Genomic DNA, 17,974 nt, shown 5'->3' on the forward strand with positions numbered 1-17,974 from the left:
AACCCACAGTGCCACCCACGTCCCAGATGTCACATAGAAAGAGCTTAAACCTTCCTGGTGGTGCAACCCTGTATACCCATCCCTTGGAGCAAACCCCATTGTACTGAATAGATCTTACTTCAGAGCAGGCCTGGTTAAATTTGCCCATTTTCATTTCTCATTCCCTACTTAAGTTTATTTCCACACCAGCAGAAAATCCATCAGGGTTTCCGCTAGGATTTTTTAATTTGGTTTTCCAAATTAAACTTTTACAATCATGTATCCAACATAAAAACGTAAAAACCAGATTCCAAAGACTCTCTTGGACTTCCTTGTTCCCCTTTGTGTGTCCTACTGTTAGCCATTCCCTCCTGCATCTTTTATAAGAATCCAAATCTTTTAAAGGTAAAGGTAAAGGTACCCCTGCCCGTACGGGCCAGTCGTGTCCGACTCTAGGGTTGTGCGCCCATCTCACTTAAGAGGCCGGGGGCCAGCGCTGTCCGGAGACACTTCCGGGTCACGTGGCCAGCGTGACAAGCTGCATCTGGCGAGCCAGCGCAGCACACGGAAACACCGTTTACCTTCCCGCTATAAAGCGGTACCTATTTATCTACTTGCACTTAAGGGTGCTTTCGAACTGCTAGGTGGGCAGGAGCTGGGACCGAAAGACGGGCGCTCACCCCGCCGTGGGGATTCGAACCGCCGACCATGCGATCAGCAAGCCCTAGGCACTGAGGTTTTACCCACAGCGCCACCCGCGTCCCATATCTTTTACATCTCCATTAAATCCAAAATTCACTGTTAAACTATAAGTTTCCGTGCGAATTTTGTATGTCGTTCCCCCTGACATGACACTTTTGCAAAGCACTCCCCCCCCCGAATACAATGCGTTTTTGTGCGTGTCGTTCTCGCCATACACACTTAACCACGGTGCATGCCTCTTTTTTTGCTGGAGGGGGCAGTGAGACACATGGTTCGGTGGGGAGCATTGCAATGCAAAATTCGGAGAGATAATCCCAATGGATAGCTCCGCTTTCAGATCGCCGGTTGTTTCGGAGAGCACAAACTGGGTAGATTCTCCTTCCGATGTGAACTGAACCGAATCTCTCCTCCGCCCCAACTTCCAAGTAGACCTGCCTCGGCTGGCGCTGCTGCTTGCTGAAGAGGCTTCGGGATCTGGTTCCTCCCCCCCCCCCTAATGTTTATTATATTTCATACAAAAACATAACTTTAACATAACAGAAAAAGAAAAAAAAGAAAAAAAGAAAAAAGAAAGTAAAAGAAATATAGTATTTCACACCTCACATATACCACCACCTACAATAAGACTTAGTTCATTAATTAAAATCCAACTTCATAAACATATTACTTGACTTCCTCTAATCTCTTCCAACTGAGTTTCCTTATAATTAAATGTAGCAGTTTCCAATATCATTATTCCATATAACAATATTCCGGTCATAATCAAATTTCCTAACTTTTCTTATCGTACTTTTTCTTATTTATTTACAGTGGTACCTCAGGTTAAGTACTTAATTCGTTCTGGAAGTTTGTACTTAACCTGAAACTGTTCTTAACCTGAAGCACCACTTTAGCTAATGGGGCCTCCCGCTGCCGCCGGAGCATGATTTCTGTTCTCATCCTGAAGCAAAGTTCTTAACCTGAAGCACTATTTCTGGGTTAGCGGAGTCTGTAACCTGAAGTGTATGTAACCTGAGATACCACTGTATTTAATCCTCATTTAAGCCTAGGCCTAATTAATTCTTTCAAGTGGTTACAAAACATTACAATATTTATTCAAACAGTCTTTAAATTTCTCCCAATCTTCTTGATATTCCTCTTCTTTCTGGTCACGGATTCTCCCGGTGAGACCAGCCAGCTCTTATCAAGTCCATCATCTTCATCTGCCATTCTTCTGTCGTCGGGGGATCCAGTTCCTTTGCCGAGCGAATCCATCTCTGTTTTTCCTCCCGGCCTCAGCTAGTTGAGTGTTGATAACTGCAGAACCAGCCAGCGCTTGCAGTGTCAATGCTGGCGTTTTTGCTTTCTCTCTTCCCCCCGAAGCCAAGAACAGAAGCGGAGCCTGGAGGACCGGCAGCAAGAACCCCGCAGCCCCCCCCCTTCACGGCACACACCTGCAACCTTATTTGCAGCTATCCCTGCCTGCCGCTAACCCCCTCCTTTCATTTCCCAAAGGAAGACCAGAAAGATCCAACAGCTGAGAGACACAAGAAGGTGGTGAAGGCACTAGCATCCCTTCTTGAAATCCTCTCTTTTTTTCCAGCAGCTGCCCCTATGAGCAACGCCCCCCGAACGAATATTCACAAAAGGTGCTACCTCTTTTGAACTGCATTGTAACCCAGCTGGTGTAGAGTTTCTGAGGAGGGGGGTGTCTTTTTCTCCCCCGGTGCCACCCCCATGTCTTTCTCCCTGTCCCCGGCTAGCTACTGTATATATATATTGTGTCGTTCGGACCCTTTGTAGCCAACGATGGCAGTTGAACTGAATGCGAGGCAGGGACAGGTGTAAAAAAAAGGGGGGAGAGGAGAAGGAGGAGTCCTTGCCCCCCCTCCTTCCCCTCCCCTCAATAGGCTTAAGAGAGCCTTGGAGAGTTTTTAGCAAGAACTGCAGCAAAAAGAGAGAGGCACAGAGAGGACGATTCCAGACTCGGTGGGAGAGGCAAGGCAAATCCAAGGTAAGAAAAAAAAGGCACGTTTTGTTTGCATTTTTATAAACCTGCAACCGCTTTTTATTAAACGGCGATGGCCGGTGTTCGTTTCGAATGCCCCTCCTCTCGAGCAAATAAAATCTATTTATTTATTTTAATGTAAGGAAACTTTGTCGGTGCTCTGAGTATGGGGGTACGTGGTGGTGGTGGTTGGGAGGGAGGGAAGGAAAGAACAAAATTGGGAAAACTTAAAAAAAAGAGAGAGAGAGATCAGTGCAATCGTATAGGAAGAGTGGGGTGTTTTATGATCGGTCAGTTTCGCCTCTTTGTGCGGTCGATTTCAGATTTGGAAGGCTGTGTGTTCCTTCCTTTGGGTTGGTTTTGTGTGTGTGTGTGTGTGTGTGTGTGTGTTTTTAAAGGAGACACTCTTTTTAATATATATATATCAGTCCACAAAAATCTCTGCAGCTCCTCCCTACCCCCCAGATTATTTGTTATGTTTAAATAATATTACATCCTTATTTCTGGGCACTTCTCTGATTTTCCCATGGAGCTTTTTGGTACCAGCTATTTTTCAATAGTCAGGTGTGTGTGTGTGTGTCTGTGTGTGTTTGTGTGTTTGGCATGGGGGGGGGGTTGAACACCTTGAAAAGGGTCATATAGGGTATTTCAGCCTTGTTGGAGGGGGTGGCTAAGAATTGCTTCCTAATCCTCTAGCTAGGAGACGGGATAGATTTTTAACAAGCAGGTGATGGGTTTCTTAGTCTGCACAAAAATGAGGGGGGCCCCAAAATGTTGCTGTTATTATATTTCTTTCTTTTTATATCAGATTCTGGGGGTGGGGGTGGGGGAAAAACCTCTCCAGAAATGTGAATTGCAAAACCATAGGGGTGGCTGTGTGGAAATGAATAGGGGTGTGTTGCTGTTTTTGGCCGGGACTTGTGTTTGTGTGTGATCATCCCATCCCTCCTGCCAGCTATACAGTTGGGGGTAGAAGAGCCGGGGGAGCTTCTCCCCCCGCTCCTTTTGAAGGGGGGGGCTCTTTTTTTCTAAGGGCACTAGACTTTGAAATCCGCCCTCCCTGCATGCTTTGAAGCTGATGGAACGGAATCCGATCTGGAATACTAAATCGGCTGAGAACGATTGGGGTGGGCATCTTCTATTGTCTCAATCTGCGGGTTTCTTTGGGGTGGGGGCCCACTGCTCCAAGGCACAGATTATGGCTAGGGTGTCCTCTCTCCCCCCATACCCCCCCCAAACAAACCTACCGGGATTAGGTTCGCTTGCACAGAAGGATTCAGTCCATTCCAAGACATGATAGGAAGCTGCAGAAATACTGGGTGGCAGCGGAGCAGCTGGGGGGGGGGCGGCAGAATTGCATATTTCCCTTGCCCCCCTCCCACTCACACCTATGCACTTTGGAATTTTAGCAGCTGGAGGGAAGAACGAGAGAAAACACAGGGAGCTTTGTGAATTGATGTAGATATTATGCTTAGGGATGTGGAACCCGAGAGAGAAGGGCATATATTTAAAGCTATCCTTTTTTAAATAAGAAGTCCTTGTGGAATTTTTAGCAGGCCAATTTATCAGCAAACAGGATTTTTTGGGGGGTGGATTTATAAAGAAGTCAATTTGTATGGTGCGGGGGGTGGCAACTGCTAGTAGTCACCTGTCTCTCTCACACACACACACCGCACCTTTGTGGCCTGGCACTGTTTACGGGTCAGGTGGAAACATTTGCACGATGGATCTGTCGGAGGTTTCCCTGCCCCCTGTGGCAACTGAGGTCTAGCCCTGGACTTGGAGCCCCAGCCCCCTATATGTACCTTCTGGCTGTAGCCACTTGGCGGCGAAACAGAGAGGATGCACTCTGCACATGTTCAGGGGCACCCTCGCCAGCACTCGCATCTTCAGGAGAAAAGCTGAGGTGGGATGAAGCACCCTGTACTTGGGGAAGCGGGTGGCGCTGTGGGTTAAACCACAGAGCCTAGGACTTGCTGATCAGAAGGTCGGCGGTTCGAATCCCCACGACGGGGTGAGCTCCCGTTGCTCGGTCCCTGCTCCTGCCAACCTAGCAGTTCGAAAGCACGTCAAAGTGCAAGTAGATAAATAGGTACCTCTCCAGCGGGAAGGTAAACGGTGTTTCCGTGCGCTGCTCTGATTCGCCAGAAGAGGCTTAGTCATGCTGGCCACATGACCCGGAAGCTGTACACCGGCTCCCTTGGCCAGTAAAGCGAGATGAGCGCCACAACCCCAGAGTCGGCCACGACTGGACCTAATGGTCAGGGGTCCCTTTACCTTTACCTTTACCTTACTTGGGGATTACAAGATGGGATGCTGCCAAGGGCCTCCGGCAACACTGCTTTTCTCCCTATATTCCCCCCCCCCAAGAGGTCCAGCCCACCCATAAGCCAAGGTGAGACAACTACCTCAGGCAGCAGATGTAGGTCCTTATTCTCCCTCCCTTGTTCCTGATGTAGATCTTCACTCCCCCCTTCTTCCCTGGCAGGAAGGGGACATCATTTTGCGCTTTGCTTCGGATGCCAAAATGTCTTGGGCCTGCCCAACACACATGGCATGCAACTAGTCCTCACTGTGTGACCTGCTGGTGTAAACCGATGTCTCTTGTACTTGGAGGGGAATTAATGAGCTTTTCCATCCTTGGCTGGAATCTCCTTTCTGTGTGTGTTGCCCGTCCCCAAAAGGTATCTTTTTGGGCTTCCTCTGGTGCAGGGATGCCACTCTGTGTATGTTCAGAGGCTGCCCCCACCTGCTAGCTGGTCGCTTCACTTCTCCGCCGGCAGCGAGATGCTATGGACCGTTGCTTGGCTCCTGTTAATCCCTGATTCTTTCACGGTCATAGGTGAGGCTCTGGTGGTGCAGGGAAACACTTTGTGCATGCCCAGGGGGGCGGGTGAGCATGGAATAAATAAAGAGTCCGTTTGAATATGGGCAAGGGTCTTCTGCCTCTTTCTCAGTTGGGTTTTTGCCACTGGGTAATTCTCTTCAACGTGTGTAAATCTCTGCTGGCTATCACCGAACCGATCTTTCACCCCCGCCCATAAAACACGGCCTTGCATTGTTGCTTCACCTCTGCCCTACTGTGAGCCTGAATCTCTTGGATCTGGGGTTGGGCGGGTGGAAGTCTGTGAAATGTGGGTAGCAGGGGCGGGGGTGCCTCCGAGCATGTGCAGAGTGCTTCTCACCCCTCCCCTTTGCCAGGGAATAGTTTGTGCCACCTCCAGCTCCTCCCTCATTTGGTAGCAAACTCATCCTCATTAACGTTGATCCAGGAAACCACCGGTCAAGGTTTCGATTGGGCCCTTCTGGTTGTCTCGGAGGGGGGGAATCTGTGTGTGTTTCACGCCCCTCCTGCGTCCATCAAGCCTTGGCTTCTGCCCAGAGCGCACAGATCCTGCCACCGCACCCCTTTCCTTTCCTGGGAGCCTGATTTCTGCCAACTCTTGCCTGGGAGACGGGGAGAGTTATGAAAACCAGATATCGCCAAGTCACAGCTGTGTCAGCTTGGAAAAAAAAACACAAAGGTTATCTTTAATCATTAAGGCACTTATTGCAGAAATTGCCGGAGACCCTCTTGCTTAGTTATGAGGCCTGGGCTCTCTGCCACCCGTTCACCTTTCGACCTTGGGCTGAGATAACTCCATCCATTTCTCTGTGAGTCTCCGTTGCAGAAATGGGGACCGCAAAGACTGTTATTTGTTCCATCTTTTCATTAACAGCCTGGCTCTGAGCACGGGGTGTGGGGCGCTGAACCCCAAATCCTCTCTGGACCGTATAACCATAGTCTTCCTTTTAAAAAACAAAACAAAAAAAACCATGAAATCAAGAAATCCATATCTTCTAAAATATATAAAGCTTCTCTTCTGCCGGCTTATTCTGGCTGCTAACAGGCTTTCTTTTTCTTCCAACCTTTTTGGAATTTCTTGTTACTCAAGTTTCAAGAGATAAGGACATTCTTCAGATATGGGCAGGCACTCGGAAAGGCATTTAACATACCTCGCTTTTATGAGCTTAGATCTGGTTTATAGAGATGCAGCAGAATGAGGAGGCAGATTCTTGCAGCTGTCGGGTAGACTGTACCGTTCATATTTTCTTAGGGACCTCTCCACATTGTTGTCAATAATAATAATAATAATAAAAATTATTTATATCCCGCCCTCCCCAGCCGAAGCCGGGCTCAGGGCGGCTAACCACAATAAAATAGTACAACATTCTAAAATCATTTCATTATAAAATTAATTCAAATCAAATTGATGGCAACCATTGGGCAAGAGTTCTGTGAAGATTGCCAAAGGAGGGAGTCAGGTTGTGCCCTGGCCAAAGACCTGGTGGAACCGCTCTGTCTTGCAGGCCCTGCGGAAAGATGTCAAGTCCTGCAGGGCCCTAGTCTCTTGTGACAGAGTGTTCCACCAGATTGGGGCCACAGCCGAAAAAGCCCTGGCTCTAGTTGAGGCCAGCCTAACCTCTCTGTGGCCTGGGACCTTCAGGATGTTTTTGTTTGAAGACCTTAAGTTCCTCTGTGGGACATACCAGGAGAGGCGGTCCTGTAGGTACAAGGGTCCTAGGCTGTATAGGGCTTTAAAGGTTAAAACCAGCACCTTAAACCTGATCCTGTACTCCACCGGGAGCCAGTGCAGCTGGTATAGCACCGGGTGAATGTGATCTCACAGCGAGGACCCCATAAGGAGTCTCACCGTGGCATTCTGCACCCACTGGAGTTTCTGGGTCAGTCTCAAGGGCAGCCCCACGTAGAGCGAGTTACAATAATCCAGTCTGAAGGTGACCATCGTGTGGATCACAGTGGCGAGGTCAGGGCAAGAGAGGTAAGGAGCCAGCTGCTTAGCTTGGCGGAGATGAAAAAATCCTTGTTCATAGGAAATGGCCACAGCCGGGAGCAGCACCCGGGTTAGAACCCCAGTCTTTGACGTGTAGGCTTGAGTTTGTGCTTTGTTTTCACTTTCAAAAACTATTTCCTGCCCGGAGTGTGGACTCGACATAACCTTGACAGGGTGGGGAACTGGGTCAAAAGCAGCTGAATGAAAATTGGGCAAAGAGGGAGGTGAATTCCTGCACAAAAGTAGGAAGAACCAGCTGGGCAAACATAGGATGGCAGACACCCAACTTCGCAGCGATCCCTGAAGAAAAGGACCCTGCGTTTAAGGATAACAAAGATGAGACAGCAGCGTCATGCTGCAGGCAAAAAGACGAAGGCGATTCTAGGCTACTTCAGCGTAGGTATAGCGTTCAGAATGCAAAGGGGGAATAAAAGGTAAAGGGACCCCTGACCATTAGGTCCAGTTGTGGACATCTCTGGGGTTGCGGCGCTCATCTCGCTTTATTGGCCGAAGGAGCCGGCGTACAGCTTCCGGGGCATGTGGCCAGCAGGACTAAGCTGCTTCTGGCGAACCAGAGCAGCGCACGGAAACGCCGTTTGCCTTCCCGCCAGAGTGGTACCTATTTATCTACTTGCACTTTGACGTGCTTTCGAACTGCTAGGTTGGCAGGAGCAGGGACTGAGCAACGGGAGCTCACCCCGTCTCGGGGATTCAAACCACCAACCTTCTGACCGGCAAGTCCTAGGCTCTGTGGTTTAACCCACAGCTTTATTTTCCTTTAACCATGGACACCGCACATTTAAGAATGTGTCCAGAGAGCATCAAAGATGTTGAATGGCCTGGAGACTTTAAGGAAAGAATGGAAGTGTTGAGTATATTTAGTTGGAAAAAGAGGCAACAGGAGACCGGGCATTTCCTGGTTGGGCTGGTAAACTCACTTGCCTGGAGCCCTGGAGAGGTCCTACAAGTCAGTGTGGCTGCAGACAGTGTGATGTTGTGGTTGGAGTGTCGGACTGGGACCTGGTAGACCGGAGTTCAAATCCCGACTTGGCATGAAGCTCCCTGGACAACCTTGGGTTTGTTGGCCTAGCTACCTCACAGGGTTGTTGTGTGGATTAAACGAGGACCTGGAGAACCCCATAACCATCCAGACTGAGGTCTAGCCTTCTGGCGGTTTCTTCACTGCGAGAAGTGAGGTTACAGGGAACCAGGCAGAGGGCCTTCTCGGTGGTGGCACCCACCCTGTGGAATGCCCTCCCAGCAGATGTCAAAGCAATAAACAACTACTGTATTTTATTGAAAGACAACTGTTTAGGGAAGTTTTAAATGTCTGATGCTGTATTGTTTTTAATATTCAGTTGGAAGCCGCCCAGTGTGGCTGGGGAAACCCAGCCAGATGGGCGGGGTATAAACAAATTATTATTATTATTATTATTATTATTATTATTATTATTATTATTAAACTACCTTGACCTCCTTGGAGAAAGAACTGGGATGTGGAACAAGCCAGCCATATTGAGCTAGAGGGACCAATGGGCTGAATTGCTACAATGCGGCATCCTGTGTTTAGGTATGGAAGGGGGCTATAGCTCAGTGGTTAGATCACATGCCTTGTACCTCTCCTGTTTGGTCCTACTTGAGGACTCTTTCTTACAAGCACCTTGATTTTCCAGGGATAGTCCCGGAATTACGAAAGGCATATAAGTTTCTGATTCGATCACAGAATGTCCCTACAGTGGTACCTCTGGTTAAGTACTTAATTCGTTCCGGAGGTCCGTTGTTAACCTGAAACTGTTCTTAACCTGAAGCCCCACTTTAGCTAATGGGGCCTCGCACTGCCGCCGCATGATTTCTGTTCTCATCCTGAAGCAAAGTTCTTAACCCGAGGTACTATTTCTGGGTTAGCAGAGTCTGTAACCTGAGGCGTATGTAACCCGAGGTACCACTATATTTCCCCCCACCGAGCTTGGGGAAGAGGCAGAGGATGTTTGTCCAGAACATTGGTGGCTGCAAGGCTGTATCTCGTTGCCTCTCTATGTCCTCTCCATGGCTGGTCTTCTCTCTTGGGAAGCTCCTAGCAGCTGCTGGAGAGCAGGCAAGGAGGAGAAGAAGCTGCCACCACCAGAGAACAAAATAAAATTGGGATTAAGGGGTTTTCTCGGGGCGGTGGAGGGCTTGTGTGCTGTGTCCCATTAGTGACATCTTCTGATAGGAAATGTTCTGCAGACGCACAAACAATCGGTAGTTGAGGAGGGTCAGTTGGAGCAGGGAGTGAGAAACGCCCCTGTTTTCATCTGAGGAACGTTGAAGGGTGTTTTATCAGGCATCTGGTTGAGCTTGGTAAAGGTAAAAGGTAAAGGACCCCTGGATGGTTGAGTCCAGTCAAAGGCGACTATGCAGTTGCAGCACTCATCTCGCTTTCAGGCTGAGGGAGCCGGTGTTTGTCCGCAGACAGCTTTCTGTGTTATGTGGCCAGCAGGACTAGCAATGGAGCACCGTGACAGAAACCAGTGTGCATGGAAATGCCATTTACCTTCCCACTGCAGAGGTACCTATTTATCTACTTGTGCTGGTGTGCTTTCGAACTGCTAGGTTGGCAGGAGCTGGGATAGAGCAACGGGAGCTCACCTGTCGCGGGGATTTGAAACGCCGACCTTCTGATCGGCAAGCCCAAGAGGCTCAGTGGTTTAGACCAGAATACCACCCGCATCCTGGCTGAACTAGACGGGCCATTGACCTGACGCAGAAGGGCTCTTCGTACATTCTTGAAGGTGCTGAGAAAGATTCATGGAAGGAAATGGCTACGTTCTGCCTCCACTGTTGAAGGCAGTCGTGTTTCTATATACCGGTCTCTGGAAACCACAGGAGGCGAGAGTTACTGTTGGCGCGTCTGTTAAAGTAAAGGTAAAGGTAAAGTCAGTCCGGTAGTGACTGACTCTGGGGTTGCGGCGCTCCTCTCGCTTTATTGGCCGAGGGAGCCGGCATACAGCTTCCGGGTCATGTGGCCAACAGGACTAAGCCACTTCTGGCGAACCAGAGCAGTGCACGGAAACGCCGTTTACCTTCCCGCCAGAGCGGTAACTATTTATCTACTTGCACTTTGAAGTGCTTTCGAACTGCTAGGTTGGCAGGAGCAGGGAACGAGCAACAGGAGCTCACCCCATCGCTTGGATTCAAACCGCCGACCTTCTGATCATCAAGTCCTAGGCTCAGTGGTTTAACCCACAGCGCCCTGTTAAGTACAGGATGCTGGTATAGATGGGCCTTTGGCACGATCTAAATGGGCTTTTTTCTGCCCTTAGATTTTAGACTCTGGCTTAATGGTCTTACGGAATGCCTCAGAGTTGAATTACTGGAGAGCAGAGTATCCCTGGTAGAGGAACTGTGCCGTGTCAAAGATGCTGAACTGAAAATCTAGATGCCCGGCAAACGCCAGGGTGGTTACAGTGCCTAGAATGTCACTATAGGACAACCTCGGCTCTCCAGATGTTTTTGGCCTACAACTCCCACGATCCCTAGCTAGCAGGACCAGCGGTCAGGGATGATGGGAATTGTAGTCTCAAAACATCTGGAGGGCCAAGGTTGAGGAAGCCTGGTCTAGGACTAAAGAGACCCAGAAACAAATGTGCCGCAAAGCTCACCAGCCAAATAGCAAACTCCTAGGGTTGCTGGGAGGCTAAAAAATGGAAAAGCGGAAAGAACTATGGCAGGCATAGGGAAACTCAGCCATCCAGATGTTTTGGGACTACAACTCCCATCATCCCTAGCTAACAGGACCAGTGGTCAGGGATGATGGGAGTTGTAGTCCCAAAACATCTGGAGGGCCGAGTTTGCCTATGCCTGAACTGTGGCCTCCTTGGGGGAGGAAAGTCATGATATAGATGGACTCTGGGCTGCCCCCACTCGTTTAGCACAGGTGCTACAATTCCCTCTAATACATTCCCTCTAATATTTCTCTGATGAAAACAGGGGTGCCCTATTCAATAATAATAATAGTAATAATTTTATTTATTCTCCACCCACCTAACTGGGTTGCCCCAGCCAATCTAGGTGGCTTCTAACATATATGAAAACATAAGAAAACATTTAATAGCTTCCCTATACAGCGTTGTCTCCAGATGTCTTCTAAAGGTTGTAACATTGGTGCTTTTCCATTTTCGTCTGTGAGCCGCCATTTGATCTGGGGAAAAGGCAGGATATAAATTGACGATGGTGATGATGATGATTAATATCAGCCCTGAGTGTGAAAAAAGTTGGGCGCAATCCTTTGTGTTGTGCATGCACATTGATGTGCATGTACACTAGGGCAGATGAGTGTGTATGTGTGTGTATACACACACACACACACTACATTGTTCTTGAAGTTAAAGCTCTGAGCTAGCAAATACATCTCGGCATGAAAACTAAAACAAAAGAAAGCACTAAGATGGCAACTCTCGCAACTTACACTCGCTGTCTTTTTAACTAGGGAGCCCTGCGCCCAAGTTTGCTTGGATCCTGAGGCTGTAAGGTGAGTAAGGGGCAGGGCACATTTGTGTCGAATGATTTCCTTCACTGGAAGTTTTAAAGCAGAAGAGTTTGGATTTGATATCCCGCTTTATCACTACCCGAAGGAGTCTCAAAGCGGCTAACTTTCTCCTTTCCCTTCCTCCCCCACAACAAACACTCTGTGAGGTGAGTGGGGCTGAGAGACTTCAAATAAGTGTGACTGGCCCAAGGTCCCCCAGCAGCTGCATGTGGAGGAGCAGAGACGCGAACCCGGTTCACCAGATTACGAGTCCACCGCTCTTAACCACTACACCACACTGGCTCTCTTAACCACTACACCACACTGGCTCTCTTAACCACTACACCACACTGGCTCTCTTAACCACTACACCACACTGGCTCTCTTAACCACTACATCACACTGGCTCTCTTAACCACTACACCACACTGGCTCTCTTAACCACTACACCACACTGGCTCTCTTAACCACTACACAACACTGGCTCTCTTAACCACTACATCACACTGGCTCTCTTAACCACTACATCACACTGGCTCTCTTAACCACTACATCACACTGGCTCTCTTAACCACTACACCACACTGGCTCTCTTAACCACTACATCACACTGGCTCTCTTAACCACTACACCACACTGGCTCTCTTAACCACTACACCACACTGGCTCTCTTAACCACTACATCACACTGGCTCTCTTAACCACTACACCACACTGGCTCTCTTAACCACTACACCACACTGGCTCTCTTAACCACTACACAACACTGGTGTAGTGGTGTAGCAGAGGTTGGCTGGCCACCAGTTGGGAATTCTTTGGCTGTGATGCTTGCTTTGAAAGGGCTTGGGATGCGGGTGGCGCTGTGGTCTAAACCCCTGAGCCTCTTGGGCTCGCCGATCAGAAGGTTGGTGGTTCAAATCCCCATGATGGAGTGAGCTCCCGTTGCTCTGCCCCAGCTCCTGCCAACCTAGCAGTTCAAAAGCACACCAGCGCAAGTAGATAAATAGGTACCGCTGCGGCGGGAAGGTAAACGGCATTTCCATGCGCTCTGGTTTCCATCACGGTGTCCTGTTGCGCCAGAAACAGTTTAGTCCTGCTGGCCACATGACCCAGAAAGCTGTCTGTGGACAAACGCCGGCTCCCTCGGCCTGAAAGCGAGATGAGCACCACAACCCCATAGTCTCCTTGGTCTGGACTTAACCGTCCGGGGGTCCTTTACCTTTTACCTGGAAGGGGTTGGTCTAGATGACACTTGGGATACCCTTTCAACTTGACACTTCTATGATTCTATGACTTGGTGTGCAGCCCAATGGATTGCAGAAGCTCCCACAGTAAGCGGAAAAGAGACTTCTCCCCCCCCCCCCTTGATTCTGACTCCTTTCCTGCAGGCCAGAGGAGTAGGAGCAGGCTAAGAGCTTGAGAGTTGGCAACCTGCTCTGCGCACCCCTTAAAAATAAAATTAGGAAGAGTGCCTTAACTCGGAAGAGAGATGCAGCTCAAACCACAGGGCAGGCTGGAAGGAGGAAGCTGCTGGTTTTATGCTCCCTCTTGAATTCTCCCCCTTCTCCTACTCTCTGATGGAGAGGGTCGAATCTGCAAGTTTAGATTCTCATTGTCTCAAACTTAAGTTCAGTTCTGCACTGATTCACATCCTTTTGCAAGAGGCTGGAAGAAGAGAAGATATTATTTGGCCGAATCTGGTGCGCAGCCTTCATTTGCAATTTTGCAGAGAAAGAGCCCTCGTGAAAATTCATCAGCGCCACAAATTTCTCCAAATATGGCCATGTTTGTTTGCACTTTTGTCTAATGCTCTCTTTTCCTTTTCTTTGCAAAGCGTATTTCCCTAACATTTATATTTTCCATGACACAGAATGCATTTTTGTATATTTCTCCCCCCACAAATGTGTGCATTTCGATGCACGCTTTACCCGGTTATATGTGTTTTTCACCTATTCCTTGGTCAGAGAACTGCGCCGTAAAATTCAGAGAAGTGCAGGTGTCCAGGGACGTCTGCATTTCAGTTTTCAATTTTCTGGAAGTGTGAATTAGGTAGGTTCACCTTTAGACGTTAACAGCACAAAATTGTTTCCCAAGTCCCTCCAGTCTCCGACTGTGAGCAGTCTGGTCTCCAGCTTTGCATTCCTTCATTTTATATCTCGATGTTCAGTATTTATATTTTTCAGTGTGGGGGAGAATCAATAATATCCCCCCCCATTAACATGGCTTAAATTGGGTTGGTGGCTGGGGCTTTGTGGTTTTATTAAGGACCTCACCCATATCTTTCCTCAAGCATCTGGGATGTGCATGAAAACTGGGTGAGTGGTGTTCTTCAAGGCGCCGGTCTTAGGACTTACCTACATTTCCTCTCAGTCTGCTCTTAACCACCAGGGAAAACTGCTCTTTTGTGCTCAACAGGAACAAACAGCAATTCAGGTTTTCTCCAGATCGATGTTTGCTCTGAATTAGAACTAAAGAGTGAGTTTTCCCTAGGAAAGGAGTGGGCCGTGGGGGAAACCGCTAGGATCCATGCCTAGAAAGTGTGTTTCAAGCAAAACAACAACAACAACAAGCCACTCAGGGATATGCTTTCCAGGAACGAAACAAGTGGAAGTGTGGACTTAAGCACATAAAATACAAAATCTGGATGAGTGTATCCCAAGCCAACTTGATGTAAAATGTGGTCTGGATGAGGTAGCTGATGTTTTGGGAATGTTCAGGGTAGCAGGAGAGGACATATTTTTTTATTAATATCCTTCCTAACTTGCGCTAGCAAGTTCCTTTACTTAGCAGAGTTTGCATTCCCCTTTTCACGCACAGCAGATAGCTGGTTGCAGGCTCGTGTGAGCCTCTCACTATTATACAATTCAATCTGTCTCAGATTGAATTGTACGTTCCTGGTACGTTCCCTTGAATCCCTCTTAAAAAGAATAAAGACGCCACAATCTTATTCAAAGTCAATAAAAGAAGTTTACTCACATCAGTTCACAGTTGGATTCCTGAAGGCAGACTTAGTTGCAAATACAGTAGTACCTCAGGTTACATACGCTTCAGGTTACATACGCTTCAGGTTACAGACTCCGCTAACCCAGAAATATTACCTCGGGTTAAGAACTTTGTTTCAGGATGAGAACAGAAATCATGCTCCGGCGGCACGGCAGCAGCAGGAGGCCCCATTAGCTAAAGTGGTGCTTCAGGTTAAGAACAGTTTCAGGTTAAGAACAGACCTCCAGAACGAATTAAGTTCTTAACCTGAGGTACCACTGTACGTATATGTGGAACTAGCCCATATGGGGGAATAATCCCAGTGCTTCTGCTAGCTGAGAACTAGCAGAGCAGTCCTAGCTAAAAGCTGGTCAAATGATGAAGGAAGTCAAAAAGAGAGAGGGGCGCTGCGTGACTCGTCCTTTTGTTACCTGGACAGGTAAGGTCACGCCCACCTTCTATCACATGCAAAAGGAAGGATGCTCCAGCCAGGAGGAACAGGAAGTTTCAACTGGTTGGACCAAACATTCCCTCACATGTCTTCTCTAGCATTACAAGGAATGTTGTATTTGACTGCCTCTCCGCACAGTGATCGAGCGGCGCCGGTGGGAAACTGCTATGTGCGGCGCATACATGGCGTCTCTACGTACGGTGCATGCATCATACGCAGCGACGCCCTACGTAGTGACGCCCTGCATGGCACATTGAAGGAAGTGGGGGGTTAAAAATAAGAGGGCCAGAAAAGAGTGGCAACGACAGAGGGAACTTCTGTTCAGGACTGGGATGGTGGAAGTGGCTCTTCTCTGCAGCTGGAGCAGCTCTGTCCCAGCTCCTGCCAACCTAGCAGTTCGAAAGCACACCAGCGCAAGTAGATAAATAGGTACCGCTTCAGGGGGAAGCCTAATAGGTGAGCCTAATAGGTGGGCCGGCCCTGAGTCCAAGAATGGAGAATGTTGGTCCTGCAAGCAGCCTGATCCAGTCTGGACTAGGGTTTGGTGGGAGATGGAGCCCTGTTTCTGCTCTTGGCCTTTGTATATAATAAACACGGCTGCTTCCTCTCTCTCGAACTGCCATTGCGCGAGTATATTTGGAGCCATGAAAGCTTATTATCAGATAATTGCATTTTCCGACTATATGAAGAGCCCAAAGAACTAACGTTTCGTTTCGGTCGAGGACATGCACTTGCGGAGGAGAGGAAATGAATATCGCCACCAAGGGATGGAGGGGAGCCTCTCTCCGGAGAAAGCGGGGAGCCATGATTTCTCTGATGAAAATAGTGACTTCCTGAATAATAGTAATAATCATAATAATCATAATAATGTTTATTTATACCCTGCCCTCCCAAGCCAAGACCGGGCTCAGGGCAGCTAACACCAAGTATAAAAACAATCGATTAAAATACAACTTAAAAGCAAGATTAAAATACAATATTAAAATGCAGCCTCACTTCAGTAGAAACTCAAATAAAAAAACTTTTTGGGGATGAAAATGTCAAAACTTCACCAAGGCCAACTATCCAGACTGGTCCCTTAATAATAATAATAATAATAATAATAATAATAATAATAATAATACTATCCAGGCTTCTAACATCCACAGGAACATAATAAAACATTAAATATTTAAAAACTTCTCTATGGAGGGCTGTCTTCAGATGTCTTCTAAAGGTTATAGAGTTACTTGGTTCCTTGGTTCATGGATTGCATAACTCCAACATTTCTCCAATGGAAATAGGGATATCCTAAGGAAAAGTGGGTGGCGCTGTGGGTTAAACCACAGAGCCTAGGGCTTGCCGATCAGAAGGTCGGCAGTTCGAATCCCTGAGACGGGGTGAGCTCCCGTTGCTCGGTCCCTGCTCCTGCCAAGCTAGCAGTTCAAAAGCACGTCAAAGTGCAAGTAGATAAATAGGTACCACTCCGGCGGGAAGGTAAACGGTGTTTCCGTGCGCTGCTCTGGTCCGCCAGAAGTGGCTTAGTCCTGCTGGCCACATGACCCGGAAGCTGTACGCCGGCTCCCTCGGCCAATAAAGCGAGATGAGCACCGCAACCCCAGAGTTGTCCGCGACTAGACCTAATGGTCAGGGGTCCCTTTACCTTTAAGGAAAAGCGGGACATCCTGGGATCAGTTCAGAAACTGGGACGGCTTCTGTGAATCCGGGACTGTCCCTGGAAAACAGGGACCCCTGTAGGCTCTGGAAGAGAGGGTTTGGGTCATGGCCTTTGATATGAGGATTCACAGCAGTACCATCTTGCCCTCGGGATTGTGGGTGCCCGCTGCTGCAACAGGTACGTGCAACGTCAAACACACACACGTGCACATAGTGCTGCAGGCGTGGGATGTGGGTGGCGCTGTGGTCTAAACCCCTGAGCCTCTTGGGCTTGCCGATCGGAAGGTTGGTGGTTCGAATCCCCGCGATGGAGTGAGCTCCCGTTGCTCTGTCCCAGCTCCTGCCAACCTAGCAGTTCGAAAGCACACCAGCGCAAGTAGATAAATAGGTACCGCTGCAGTGGGAAGGTAAATGGCGTTTCCGTGCGCTCTGGTTTCCGTCACAGTGTCCCGTTGCACCGGAAGCGGTTTAGTCCTGCTGGCCACATGACCTGGAAAGCCATCTGCGGACAAACGCCGGCTCCCTTGGCCTGAAAGTGAGATAAGCGCCGCAATCCCATAGTTGCCTTTGACTGGACTCAACCGTCCAGGGGTCCTTTACCTTTTTTCTTACATGCAGGTGTGTGCCATCGCACGTCCGTGTCACAGGTGGCGGTATTGGTGGCTCCTCTTCCATTTTCATGTTGCCACCCTCCGGACCTCTCAAGGAGGAGGCACACAAAGGAGGACCTCAGAAGATGATCTCAAGGTCCAGGTAGTTTGAGAGACTTGCTGGAAACAGAGTCCCTGTTCTGGAACCAGTATCGGGTAGAAATGATTTTGCTGTTTACTGCAAAACTGAGCTTCGACGCTGGAAACAGCCTTAAAATAGTTACA

The 17,974-nt window shown here is 48.6% G+C and overlaps 1 protein-coding gene across 1 annotated transcript in view; it reads left to right on the top strand.

Annotated features, from left to right (window-relative positions):
- Positions 1-1,942: 1,942 nt before the first annotated feature.
- SEMA6B (semaphorin 6B) overlaps positions 1,943-17,974 on the top strand; it is a 164,273-nt gene continuing 148,241 nt past the window's right edge. Inside the window, exon 1 of the mRNA XM_081846103.1 lies at positions 1,943-2,674. The gene's annotated coding sequence lies outside the window, so the exon portion shown is untranslated. The remainder of the gene's footprint in view (positions 2,675-17,974) is intronic.

This window comes from Podarcis erhardii, assembly GCF_964252035.2.
Source record: "Podarcis erhardii genome assembly, chromosome: 18".
NCBI classification, from domain to species: domain Eukaryota; kingdom Metazoa; phylum Chordata; class Lepidosauria; order Squamata; family Lacertidae; genus Podarcis; species Podarcis erhardii.